This window comes from Hippopotamus amphibius, chromosome 2 (assembly GCF_030028045.1).
Source record: "Hippopotamus amphibius kiboko isolate mHipAmp2 chromosome 2, mHipAmp2.hap2, whole genome shotgun sequence".
Taxonomy (NCBI): Eukaryota; Metazoa; Chordata; class Mammalia; order Artiodactyla; family Hippopotamidae; genus Hippopotamus; species Hippopotamus amphibius.
The window spans coordinates 5,415,157-5,428,988 of NC_080187.1; positions in this window are offsets into that span (position 1 = coordinate 5,415,157).

Below are 13,832 nucleotides of genomic sequence, written 5' to 3' on the forward strand. Positions count from 1 at the left end.
GGGGAGGGCCCGGGAGGGGGGAGGGGCGCGAGAGAAGGGGGGCCTGGGAGGGGCCCGGAGGCGGGCTGGAGGGCCGAGGGCGCCGGGCCGCGAGCTGGGGGCCGGGGAAGGGGGGAGCCGGGCCGCGGGCCCCTGGGGCCCGCGGAGGGGGGCGGCTGGGCAGGGGAGGCGGCCCCGGGCAGGGGGTGGGGGCGCGAGGCGGGGACAGAGGTCCGGAAGGAGGGGGCTGGGGGCCCTGACGCAGGGCGGGCTGGAGGGGAGGGCTGAGAGCTCTCAGCCCGGATCTCCGCCCGCTCCCCCTGCGGAACCGCAGCGCCTGCGGCCAGACGGGAGCCCGGATATTGTTACAATACCTACTCCAGAGAAGCGCGGAAAGGAAACTGAAATAATGTTACATTGTTAGTTCAAAAAGCAAGGTTGTTGCACAGTCTAGATACTGTATTCCGTGTTAGTAAGATGAAAAATAAGAAGCCAGTTCTCTCGAGTGTGTTGTTTGTGTGAACGCAAAACAAAAGGTCAGGGAGACTGCACTCTGCTCTCGGCTACCTCTGCGGTCTGAGGTCGCGAGGGCTGAGGGCGAGTCTCGCTTTTTATCCTAGATACTTTGGCAATTAGAAAAGCAAAGAATTTGAAAAAGCAAAGACGAAAAGAAATGTCTCTAGAACCTGGAATCCAAATCACCTTTGGCAAAAGTCCACAGACGCCGTAAACACCAAAGGTGAACGCCAGCCGCAGGGCAGTGGTTGGTCTCATTTAATCCCAACTCCCGCCCAGACATCGTTGTTCCAATTCACAGCTGAGAAATGGAGACCCTAAGAGGTTAAGTCACTTGCCCCAGGCCACAGAGCCAGATCTGGGAAGAAAGGTAACCCACTTCTGCTTAACTGGGGTTAGGGTTAAGCTTATGGTTAGCACGTGTCATGGTGCCTGGCACACAGTGGGTGCTTAATAGATAGTGGTTGGTTTGTTGAATGGAAGAATGTGTCTTGCCCTTGACTTTGTTGGCTGGGAGGTAAGGGACTCCAGGACTCTTTAAGAATCAGGAGGTTACAGAGAAGCAAAAAAGGTGAAAAGTTTGGAGGGCTTTGAGTGCTCTGGAAGACAGGTGAGGAAATATTATTACAGATGCAAGCAGGGAGAAAGTCAAGTGGACAAGTGCTCCACTCCTCTGGCGGATCTGGAAGGGGAGTGACGCCCTCTGGGGACAGCAAAGGCTGCTAAGTCCCTGGGAGTTCGGTGGCAGCGGAGGCTTCTTCACTTGTACCACAAAACCCGGGTTTTGTCCCGGATTCCGGAAATTATTCTCATTCTGCACTTCTCTGGGGTGACAACAGCCACAGTGATAGGTACTGTTTATGAACACTTTTCCCAGCTGGGCAGCCTGCTAAGAACTTTACAGGAGATAACTCAACGCTTGGGAGACAGTTATGATTGTTCCAACTTTTTGGATCAGGAAATCGAGGTCACTAATTTAGGTATGGGTGGTGCAGCAAGGATTTGAACCCAGCAGTGCTAGTCTTCGACGTCTGAACCTTTCCTGGGGAAAACAAGGCTAAGATGCTAGGGCAGGTAAGGGGGCTGTTGTCCATGATCTGAGGCTGTCATCCGGGGCTGGCACCTGGGATTTCTCCAGGATCCTGAAGGTTCCTGTCCAAGCTCTCCCAGAACTCAGGACCCAGAGAGGACAGAGGTAGGAAGGAGCGAGGAGAGAGCAGAGCATGAGGGCTGGACCAAGGCTGGACCTTGGGGTCATTTAGCTCCAAGAGACTGCCTGCGATATAGAGAAGAACATTCAAGGAGACAGTTTCGTTTCGTTAAAGTTACTAAACAAAAATGCAAACAGCAGTACCCAGAGCTGGAACACTGAAAGGAAGTACGGAGTGAGTAGACCAAGCAGGGCAAAGCTGCGGAGAACCGGCATGAATCAGTGGGGCCAGAGTTTGTTCGGTTTAGTTGTTGATTTTTTTCTCCCTTTTCTTTTAAATAGTAGGAAACTTGCAACTCAGCTTATGAGTAGAGAAATCTCTTTGGACCCCCCAACTGAGCCAGAGAGAGAATTTCATCTGTCTCTCACAGCAAATTACAGATTTTATGAACTCAGAATTTTATTTGTCCTAAAATGTGATCACTGTTTTTTATGTTGAAATTTAATATTTTTGTATAATATTTATAAATGTATTCATGATTTTCTTTTTTAAAATCACATTATGTCTAGATATGAATCTCCTTTGCATTAATTTCTTTTTTTAAATAAATTTATTTATGTATTTACTTATATTTTGGCTGCCTTGGGTCTTCATCACTGTGCTTGGGCTTTCTCTAGCTGTGGCGAGTGGGGTCTACTCTTCATTACGGTGCACGGGCTTCTCAATTGGGGTGGCTTCTCTTATTGCAGAGCACGGATGCTAGGCACACGGGCTTCAGTAGTTGCAGCACTTGGGCTCAGTAGTTGTGGCACACGGGCTTAGTTGCTCCACAGCATGTGGGATCTTTCCAGACCAGGGCTCAAAGCCCGTGTCCCCTGCATTGACAAGCCGGATTCTTAACCACTGCACCACCAGGACAGTCCCTCCTTTGCATTAATTTGTCATGGAATATGGAAAGTCCTGTCATTGGTCAGATTCAGGTCTTTTTTTTTCTTTTAATTCCTTTAGAAAGTTGCCTCCCTTTATGCTCCCTCTTCTTTCTCTCTCTCTCTTTCTTTTTTCCTCTGCTTTCTTCTTCTCTAACCCCCACTGGCACCCTCTGACATTCCCTCTGTCACAGCCCCAGTCTTGCTGGTGGCCGTCATTTTTTTTTTTTTTTTTGGCACACGGGCTTAGCTGCTCTGCGGCATGTGGGATCTTCCTGGAGCTGGGATCGAACCCGTGACCTCTGCATTGGCAGGCGGATTCTTAACCACTGCGCCACCTAGGAAGCCCCAAGCCGTCATTTTTATACATATCTGTGTCCCCTACAAGACTAGGAGCTCATCCAAACAGACTCACTGAATTATTCATTTTTTAATTCCCCAGCCCCCAGCCCCCAATCTGCAGCACGCTGTGCCTAATGAGAGATGATTGAATGAAAGAAGAAAAAATTGAAGGGAGAGAGAATCTGGAGACTCAGAGAAAGAATTTGACCTCTGCCGGTGCCGTGTCCAATCCTGGCCTCAAATGGAAGCCAGTAAAGCTTCCCCTCATCACTCCACTGTGTGGAGAGTCTAAGACTTTGCTGGGCTTCTTTCATCCCTCCATCAAGAATAGTCACCATTTAAAAAAATATATTTATCTATTTATTTGGCTGTGCCAGGATCTTCGTTGCCACATGCAGGATGTATGTATATATATATATATATATATATATATATATATATTTTTTTTTTTTTTTTTTTTTTTTTTAGTTGCAGCGTGTGAACTCCCAGTTGTCAGTTGCCTGACCAGGGAGTGAACCTGGGCCTCCTGCAATGAGAGTGCAGAGTCCCAGCCACTGGACCACCAGGGAAATCCCAAGAATAGTTAGCATTTATTGAGTACTTTCAGGTCAGGAAATTAAAACAGATTCAGTGATTTGCCTGAGTTCCTACAGGGAGCAGGTGACAGAGTTGAGTAGAAAGGAGAATACACACTTGTTGAGGGTTTGTTGTGGCTGCACCCACTTTCTGTATATCCCAAGCCTCTTCACCATGATTTTGTGAGTTAGGATCTATTATCAACCCCATTTTACAGATCAATCAATTGAGGCTACCGGGCCTTCACCCACCACCGCCTGGCTGCCAGATGGATAGGAGAGCTTCTCTGGCCATCCAGACCTCAGAAAGCTCTGGCAAGTCAATGTCCAACTGAAGGAAAAGAGTAGAGGAACACTAGACACTGAACACAAACAGGGAGCCAGCCTTGGCCCAGCACAGAGCCCAGGGGCAGCCCTGGAAGCCTCTCCTGGGGGCCGCATCTGGCTTCAAGGCCAAGTCTCCCTTCAGCCACTCAGAGCCACAAGAGCCTGGGCCTTATCCACCATGGCCATGCACACCACCCGCAGGCTCCAGAAAGCACAGAGGCCCAGGCAGCTCACCTCCTCAGTGGATGTCCAAGCTAAACCCAGAAGCAGGCACTGGGTCTACGCCCTTCTCCTGGGCCTGCCCCCAGCATGGAGCCGTGGTTAAAAAAAAAAAAGTGCAGGAGTTGGAGTCAGACAGACCTGAGTTAGGGTCTCTTTCTATCCTCATTTATTGTGTGCTTTGGGCAAGTGCCTCTGATTCACACAGAGAGGGGAAGATTGGTGGCAGATTACTTTTAGATAATCTTCCTGGTTCTCAGGACCTCTTGTTTTTTCCCCAGCCCATGTCTCATCCAAACCTCCACTCATTCTGTCTAGTGAAGACATTCCATCTGACTGAAAATAATATTTACTGAGATCTATTATGGCAAGGCCAGTCAGAGTGCTAAGAAATGGCAAAATGAGAAATAAATCATCCCTCTGTTCAAGAAACTCTCACGTTAAGGGGCATTCAAAAAAAACAACAACAACAACAACAATAAAAACTGATTCATCAAGCTCTCACTACCTCCAGGCCTTACTGAGTCCAAGCTAGTACTGCTTGTGGCAAGACAGACCAATAAATTGAGACAGGAGTTACTGGGGCAAGAAATAGGGACTTTATTTGGAAATCTGGCAAACTGAGAAGATGGCAGACTCATGTGCCAAAGAACCATCTTGCCTGACTTAGGATCAGGCTTCTTTTATACTAAAAGTGGAAGGAGTAAAGTCAAGTATTTCCTGTTTCAGGTCTGCCTCCAGAAGGGACGTGTTCATTTCCTCCTGCCTGCAGTCATTCACAGGTGGGTCTGATCAGGATGTTTCCTGTGAGCTAAGCAAAGATATTTCAGCTTAATGCTCATTACCTGGGAGACAGGGTTCCCAGAGATGGGCTATGATGCATAAATTAAGCTTATAGGCAACATCCCTTTAGTGAGTAACTTATAATAACATACAAAGTTTCTTCGCTATTACACAGGCATGGGCCTGAGCTGGGTCTGAATCATTGGAGCCTGGTTCTAACCTGATCTAGTGCAACCTCCTGGCCCACAACTGCAGTAACTTGCAGTACAACCTAGGAATGTGAAGCCTACAACTTGTGCAGTGATCATATATATGCCAGGATTCCTGATTGGGCCTGCTTTCATATTCTCTGCACCTGTTCTCCAAAAGGCAGTCATACTAATGACAGAGAGTATGAGTCCCAAGTACAGTTCAGAAAATGTGACCATCTTAACTGGAAGGAAAAAAGAATCCTAGTCCAGGGAGAAATTGGTTCCAGCTGGGGAGGCTGGGGGAGCCTTCTTGGTGCGAGTACTTTTGACAGCCGGCTTTGAAGGGAGAGTGGAGTTTAATCAGAGGAGACTGGGAAAGAACATTCCAGATGGAGGGACCAGCTTGAACAAAGGCCTGGAGATGGGAGCATCTGGGCACTGGGAGGGGACCACAGGCTGGCTGGTGGCCATCAGAAAAGTGGCCACATCCCAGGGAATGTGCATTCTGGTAGGAAAGGGAGCCTTAAGCTAAAAATAAGACACTTGGGTCTGAACAGGCAGCAGGGGACCCTGCAGAGTCCTTGGTGTTCACATCAAGGTGGGCAGTATTTGGGTCTCAAGCACCCGACACAGGTGGGCTTAAAAGCAAGGTCTCCTCTGAGGGGCTCCTGAAAGGGGAGCTCAGGGCAGGGAATGCTGGCAATTTCTCCTCACATCACACCTGAGTCTCAGGAATTTCCCCTCCATCTTCCGCTAAGGAGAAAGACCCAGGAGAGGGAAAGCTCCAAGACTGGGGAATAAAAGAAGTGTGAGGATAAGATTTAAAACTTGGCAACTTTGGGCAAGTTAAAGAAATCACCACTTTGCACAGTGGAAGATGTTGGGCACTGCATTTTCCTCCTTCTGCTTAGTACTCAGTGGGATTGTTTTTCTATATTATTTTATTTTGTACTGAAATTTTCAAACATATATAAAAATAAAAAGAATATTATTATATTTTAGTGTATATCTCTAAAAAGATAAAGCTCTTTTTAAAAATATTCACGGGACTTCCCTGGTGGCATAGTGATTAAGAATCCATCTTCCAATGCGGGGGACACGGATTCCATCCCTGGTCTGGGAAGATCTCACATGCTGCAGAGCAGCTAAGCCCGTGCGCCACAACTACTGAGCCCGTGCAATGCAACTACTGAAGCCCGAGCACTTAGAGCCTGTGCTCCACAACAAGAGAAGCCACTGCAATGAGAAGTCTGAGCACCGCAATGCAGAGTAGCCCCTGCTCACTGCAACTAGAGACAGCCCGTGTGCAGCAATGAAGACCCAACGCAGTCATAAATAAATAAATAAATAAATTTATTTTAAAAGTTCACAATACCACAATATCATAATCACACTAAAACTCCCAGCTTTTTTTTTTTTTTTTTGGCTGCACATGGGCCTTTCTCTAGTTGTGGCAAGCAGGGGCTACTCTTCATTGCGGTGCGCAGGCTTCTCTTGTTGTGGAGCACTGGCTCTAGGCACGTGGGCTTCAGTAGTTGTAGCACGCAGGCTCAGTAGTTGTGGCTTGGCTCAAGGGCTCTAGAGCCCAGGCTCAATAGTTGTGGCCCACGGACTTAGTTGCTCCATGGCATGTGGGATCTTCCCAGACTAGAGATGAAACCCGTGTCCCCTGCATTGGTAGGTGGATTCTTAACTGCTGCTCCACCAGGGAAGTCCCCCAGCATTTCTTTAATATTATCAAATATCTAATGAGAGTTCAACGTTGGCTGATTATATTGTTTCACAAAAACAAAACAAAATTTGGCAACTTTGGCTGAGAAAAGGCAGTGAAAAATTATTGAGGGATAGGGCTTGGGGAGGGAAAGGAAGGAAGGAATTCACTAAGGAGGCTCCTAAAGGATAGGATGGCGAGTACCAGAAAGACATCCTATCTGCTCCCTTTCTGTGCCAATGGCAGAATTCCCAAATTGTGGTCCTCCTTCCCAATGAACCACTTTAGAATCTTCCTCCACATGGAGCCCCGGGAAGCCACACCAAATGATGGAGCTGACAAGTGATGGGGAGGTGAGGATAAAGATAGAATAAAGGAAGGCCACTGGCAGGAGAACTGAGGAATTAGGTCTTGCCCTGTGTGGCAGGATCCCAGAAATATAGGTACTGGAGAAAAGATAGATCTCAAAATCTAACTTTCTATCAAGAAAGGGAGAAGACAACCCAAAGTGGGAAAAAATACTTGCAAACTATATATCTGAAAAGGATCTAACATCCAGAATATCTAAAGAACACAACTCAATAACAAAAATACAAACAACCCCATGAAAAAGTGGACAGGGACTTCCCTGGTGGCACAGTGATTAAGAATCCACCTGCCAGTGCAGGGGACATGGGTTCAAGCCCTGGTCCAGGAAGATTCCACATGCCACAGAGCAACTAAGCCCATGCGCAACTACTGAGCCTGCACTCTAGAGCCCATGAGCTACAACTACTGAGCCTGAGTGCCACAACTACTGAAGCTCCTGCTTGCTGCAACTAGAGAAGGCCCATGCACAGCAATGAAGACCCAACGCAGCCTAAATTAATTAATTAATTAATAATTAAAAAAAAAGAAAAAGCGGACAAAAGACTTGCATAAGCATTTCTCCGAAGAAGTTATGCAGTTGGCCAACAAGCATACAAAAAGCTGCTCAACATCATCAGCCATCAGGGAAATGCAAGTTCAGACGACTGTGAGATGCAACTTCATACTCGCTAGGATGGCTATATGGAAAATAACAAGTGTCGGTGAGGATGGAGAGATATGGGAACCCTCATACACTGCTGGTGGGAACGTAAAACAGTGTACCTGCTGTGTAGAACAGTGTGGAGGTTCCTCAAAAACTTAAACATAGAATTATCATATGACCCAGCAATTCTACTCCTAGGTGTATACCTAAAAGAGTTGAAAACAGAGGTTCAAACAAAAACTTATAAAGGAATGTTCATAGCAGCATTATTCACAATAGCCAAAAGCTAGAAAGAACCCAAATGTCCATCAGCTGATGAATGGATAAAGAAAATGTGGTAGAATCATACTGAAATATTATTTAACCATTAAAAGAAAAGAAGTACTGTTACATGCTATAACACGGATGAACCTTGAAAACATTACACTAAGAGAAAGAAGCCAGATACAAAAGGCCATATATTATATAACTACATTTATATGAAATACCAAAAATAGGCAAATCCATAGAGACAGAAAGCAAATAAGTGTTTGCTAGGGGCTGGAAGGAGGGTGGATGGGGAGTGACTGCTTAATGGGCATGGGATTTCCTTTTGGGATGATGAAACAGTTCTGGAACTAGAGGTGATGTTGCACAACATTGCACCTATACTAAATGTCACTAAATTGCACACGTTAACGTAGTTAAAATGGTAAATTTTATGTTATGTGCATTTTACCATAATAAAAATAAGCTAAGTTGAAACGGCACTTTTGCTGGGATCTTGGCCAGTTGTTTACAAGTGTATCATTTAGATTTCCAATCTTCCTGGTTATACTTAAATTTTAAGGGAGATACACATTTTCTGTCTTTTATTTTGTTTTTTGGCCTCGCTGCAGCTTATGGGGTTGTAGTTCCCCAGCCAGGGATTGAACCTGGGCCCTCAGCGGTGAAATAGCAGAGTCCTAACTGCTGGACTGCCAGGGAAGTGCTTCTGTCTATTTCTAAAAGGCTCACTAGTCTGGGTCCAAGGGGAGGTGGGTTTGTGGAGCCGGGGACCCATCCTCCTATGGCATGTGAGGTGCCTCCTGGGCCCCCACTGGGGTTTAAATGCCCCAGTGATGACAAGGCTGGCGGGCTGAGGGGCCGTCAAGTGGACGGCAGATCTATTTTATACCCCAGTCTGTATACCCCAGTCTGAATAGCTGTAGTTTGAATGGTGATCCCTGAGAAAAGCAGCTAGTTCAGCTGGCAACTGAGTCATACCAGTGCTTTTCTTGGAGACAGCCATCGTGCTTTGGTATGCCTCAGAAAAGTGCCTTTCGTGTCCTTCCCATTTTGTCAGACAAGATACTGAAAAGGTATGTCCTCAAGTGGTGAGATTTAATAAAATTATTTTTACTGCTTCATCGGGGACACTCTAAAGTGGAACTGACCTTTTTTTTCTGCAAGAGCATGGCAGTGAGGAATGCAATGACAGGACTTCCCTGGTGGTGCAGTGGTTAAGAATCTACCTGCCAATGCAGGGGACACAGGTTCGATCCCTGGTCTGGGAAGATCACACACACCACAGATTAACAAAGCCCGTGCAGCACAACTACTGAGCCTGGGCTCTAGAGCCCACGTGCAACAACTACTGAGCCCACGTGCCACAACTACTGAAGCCCACGCCCCTAGAGCCTGTGCTCCACAACAAGAGAAGCCAGCACAATGAGAAGCCCGTGCACCGCAATGAAGAGTAGCCCCCACTCGCCACAACTAGAGAAAGCCTGGGCACAGCAGTGAAGACCCAATGCAGCCAAAAATAAATAAATAAATAAATAAATAAATAAATAAATAAATAAATAAATAAACCTTAAAAAAAAAAAGAAAGCAATGGCTACTAGTACCATTTAGAGCCACTGCTTTGATTCATGCTAAAGGGCCAGCAGTTTTACCCACCAACCGTACAAGTGTCTACACAGTGAAAAGGGCAAGTAATGTTTTAGTATTATTATGAAAATGGTTTCGACCCTTGCAGTTCCCTGAGAGGTCTCAGGGACCCTCGGGGGTCTATGGACCACAATTTGGAAATAATCTGCCTGAGCGTGTTTCTCTCCTGGTAATTTAAAAGCAGAACAGATAAATCTACCCAGAAGAAGCAGGCTCACGTAGAGTTACTTTTTGAACACATGACTCCTAATAGGTGCTCAATAAACATTTTTTGAATCTTGAGTAGTGGCTGCCACTTACAGGGCTTATTACATGCTAGGTGTTGTGCTAAACATTCTACAAACGTTGTCTCATTGAATCAATTTGACAGATGAGTAAAGCAAGGCTCAGAGAGGGCAGGTAATTAGCCAACACAGCTAATGATGACCAGGTCCAGGAGACAAACCCAGTTTTGTCTGATTTCAAACCACTGTGCTGTACTGAATCTGTTTGGCAGCAAAATCGTTGGCCAAGGGTTAGATTGAGAAGAAGAGAGGAAAATAATTAGAGGAAAACTTAAAGTTTTGGAAATAAGTTTGAATAACTAGGCTGCCTGCATAAATCTATTGTTTACTTCCTAGCCAACAAACTGAATGGAGACACATCTGTCCCATTCGCCTGGGCCAGTGGGTTAGCAGCTAATTGAAAGGCTGGTCTAAAGAGGGTATATTAAGTATGTGGGGGAATCTCCTGGCGGTCCAGTGATTAGGACTCAGAGCTTGCTCTGCCGAGGGCCTGGGTTCAATCCCTGGTTGGGAAACTAAGATCCTGCAAGCCATGCAGCACAACCAACCAACCAACCAACCAACCAAAAAACAAAAACAATGATAGACAGTGATCACGGCAAGCCTCTTCTCACAAGGGCTGGGTGTACAGGACTTTAGCATCCCAGCAGAGGACTAGACAGGAACAATAGCCAAAGGGGAAATGACCTGCCAGTGGGGCCCAGGTGTGGAATCTCAGATGTAGCAAGATTCCACTGCAGGAGACGTGGGTGCAATCCTTGGTCAGGTAACTAGGATCTCTCTGGCATGGTGAGGCCAAAAAAAAAAAAAAATGCAGCAAGAATAATGAGACAATTGGGCTGCCAGGGGCTGGGTCCCCATAGGTCAGGGGCCACACCTGCAAAAGCACTAGAGAGGCTAGGAGTGATTTTCCCCAGAGAAGCTAAGCTGAATCACTCCTGAGGTTATTCCTATTCTTTTCAGGGGAGGAATTAAGTCTTGCCAGGTGTTTGTGAATGCCTCAGGCCAAGCTCCTTGCCCTTCTGGAATATGATCTGACCCCCACTGACCTCTCCAGGCTCATCTCTCACCCCCTCACTTTCCAGAGTCATCACTTTCTCTCGTCTGCAGACTTGGTACCAGTGGTTTCCTCTGCCTGGAATAAATTGTCCCCAGCCCCACACAATCTCCTTTGCCTGGAGGATTCCTACTCAACCCTCAGGACTCAGGTTAGACATCACCTCCTTTTTTTCTTTCTTAATGTTCCCTGGTTTATTTGTTTATTTAATTAACTTTTTCTGTTTTGGCTTCACTGTAGCATGCATGATGTTAGTTCCCCAACCAGCGGTCGAACCCATGCCCCCTGCAGCAGAAGCGTGGAGTCCTAACCATTGGACTGCCAGGGAATTCCCATGGACATTACCTCCTTTAAGAACACTTCCCTGTTGATACTCACCCTCGAACTCCATTGCTTGTTCAGCACCAGTACCAGGGATGCCAAGGCTCACAAGTCAGATATGATGCTTATGGAGCTTATGGGCCAGTGTTTTACGTTGAAAGTACTGCTTGCTTGTCTTACTTGTCCATTGGGCTGGAAGCTCCTCTGGAATGGGGTGGTGTTTGCACGTTCACTGCTGTATCCCTGAATCTCACACAGTGCCTGGCACAGAGTATGAAGGCGCTCACTCAACATTTGCTAAATCAATGAATGAATTAACAAGGAATACACAGAGGGTGTGGAGAGAAGGGAGCCCTGCTACACTGTTGGCGGGAATATAAATTGTTACAGTCGCTATAGAGAACCATATGGAGGTTCCTCAAAAAACTAAAAATTACCATACAATCTAGCCATCCCACTCCTGGGCATATATCTGGAGAAAATCATAATTCAAAAAGATACATGCAGCCCAATGATCACTGCAGCACTATTTACACTAGCCAAGACTTGGAAGCAACCTAAATGCCCATTGACAGATGAATGGATAAAGATGTGGTACTTATATACAATGGAATATTACTCAGCCATAAAAAAGAATGAAATAATGCCCTTTGCAGCAACACAAATAGACCTAGAGATTACCATACTAAGTGAAGTAATCAAAGACAAATATCATATGATACAACTTACATGTGGAATCTAAAAAAATGATACAAATGACCTTATTTACAAAACAGAAATAGACTCACAGACTTGAGAAACAAACTTATGGTTACCAAAGGGGAAGGGGGGGAGGGATAAATTAGGAGTTTCAGATTAACATATACACACTACTATATATAAAATAGATAACCAACAAGGACCTACTGTATAGCATGGGGACCTCTACTCAATATTCTGTAATAACCTAAACAGGAAAAGAATTTTAAAAACAACAGATATATGTGTATGTATAACTGAATCACTTTGCTGTACACGTGAAACTAATACAACATTGTAAATCAACTATACTCCAATACAAAATAAAAATTTAAAAAAAGAAAAAGACATCCACAAAAAGGAGAGGAGAAAAATAGGTGAGCTAGGACTGTGATGAAGTAGGGAACAACATTTGCACCCACCCATGGGTACTTACCCTCGCATCATTCCACAGGCATTGCTGGAGGAACTGGGCTCTGTGGATGTGGGGCACAGGGCTGGGGCGAGGGTGCATAAAAGAAACAGCTCAAAGAGGGGTTTACAGGGCTTCCCTGGTGGTGCAGTGGTTAAGAATCCGCTTGCCAATGCAGGGGAAACGGGTTCGATCCCTGCTCCAGGAAGATCCCACAGGCCACGCAGCAACTAAGCCTGTGCGCCACAACTATTGAGCCTGTGCTTTAGAGCCCGTGAGGCACAACTATTGAGCCCATGTGCTGCAACTACTGAAGTCCACGCATCTAGAGCCCATGCTCCGCAACAAGAGAAGCTACAGCAATGAGGAGCCCATGCACCACAACGAAGAGTATCCCCCACTCACCGCAACTAAAGAAAGCCTGCGCACAGCAAAAAAAGACCCAACACAGACAATTAAATAAATAAATAAATAAATTAATTAATTAAAAAAAAAGGAGGGGTTTACAGTCCTGCTAAGAAGCAGTGTGCACACATTTCAAATGCCGTCACCAAACAGCATCCCTTCATATATACAACAAATCCAGTGCCAACTGAGGTCAGAAGTGTTGAGGGATCAAATAAAAAAGTACAATAATAAGAGAAATGGCTATGTATTAGGTTGGCTAATGGCTGTGATGAGCAACCCCAGCATTTTACTGGCATGTCTCAATTCAAGTCTATTTTTTTTTTCTCCCACGTGGGTTTTCCTGGTGGAGCTGCTCTGTATCAAGTGGTGCTGCGGGGATTCAGGAACCTTCCATCCTCTGGTTCAACTATCACTGCAGAGAAGGGCAGGCCTGGAAATGTGCACATCACTTCTGCCCACATTCCACTGACTAGAACTCAGTCTTGTGGCCGCATGTACCAGCATGGGAGGCTGGGAACTGTAGTCTAGCGGGGTGCCCTGGAGGAAAGGGAAATGGGGAGTGTTGAACACATTAGTCTCTGACACAGCTCTTTTCTTTTTTAAAAAAATTAATTAATTAATCAATGAATTAGCTGCATTGGATCTTCATTGCTGCACACGGGCTTTCTCTAGATGCGATGAGCAGAGGCTACTCATCATTGCAGTAAGGTGGCTTCTCTTGTTGCAGAACCCAGGCTCTAGGTGCACAGGCTTCAGTAGTTGTGGCACATGGACTCAGTAGTTGTGGTCCACAGGCTTAGTTGCTCTGCGGTATATGGGATCTTCCCGGACCAGGGCTCGAACCCGTGTCCCCTGCCTTGGCAGGCAGATTCTTAACACCTGAGCCACCAGGGAAGCTCAACACAGCTCTTTTCTTCACTGAGAATCTACTAAATGTCAGGCACCATGATAAATAAGTTACTTTCATAT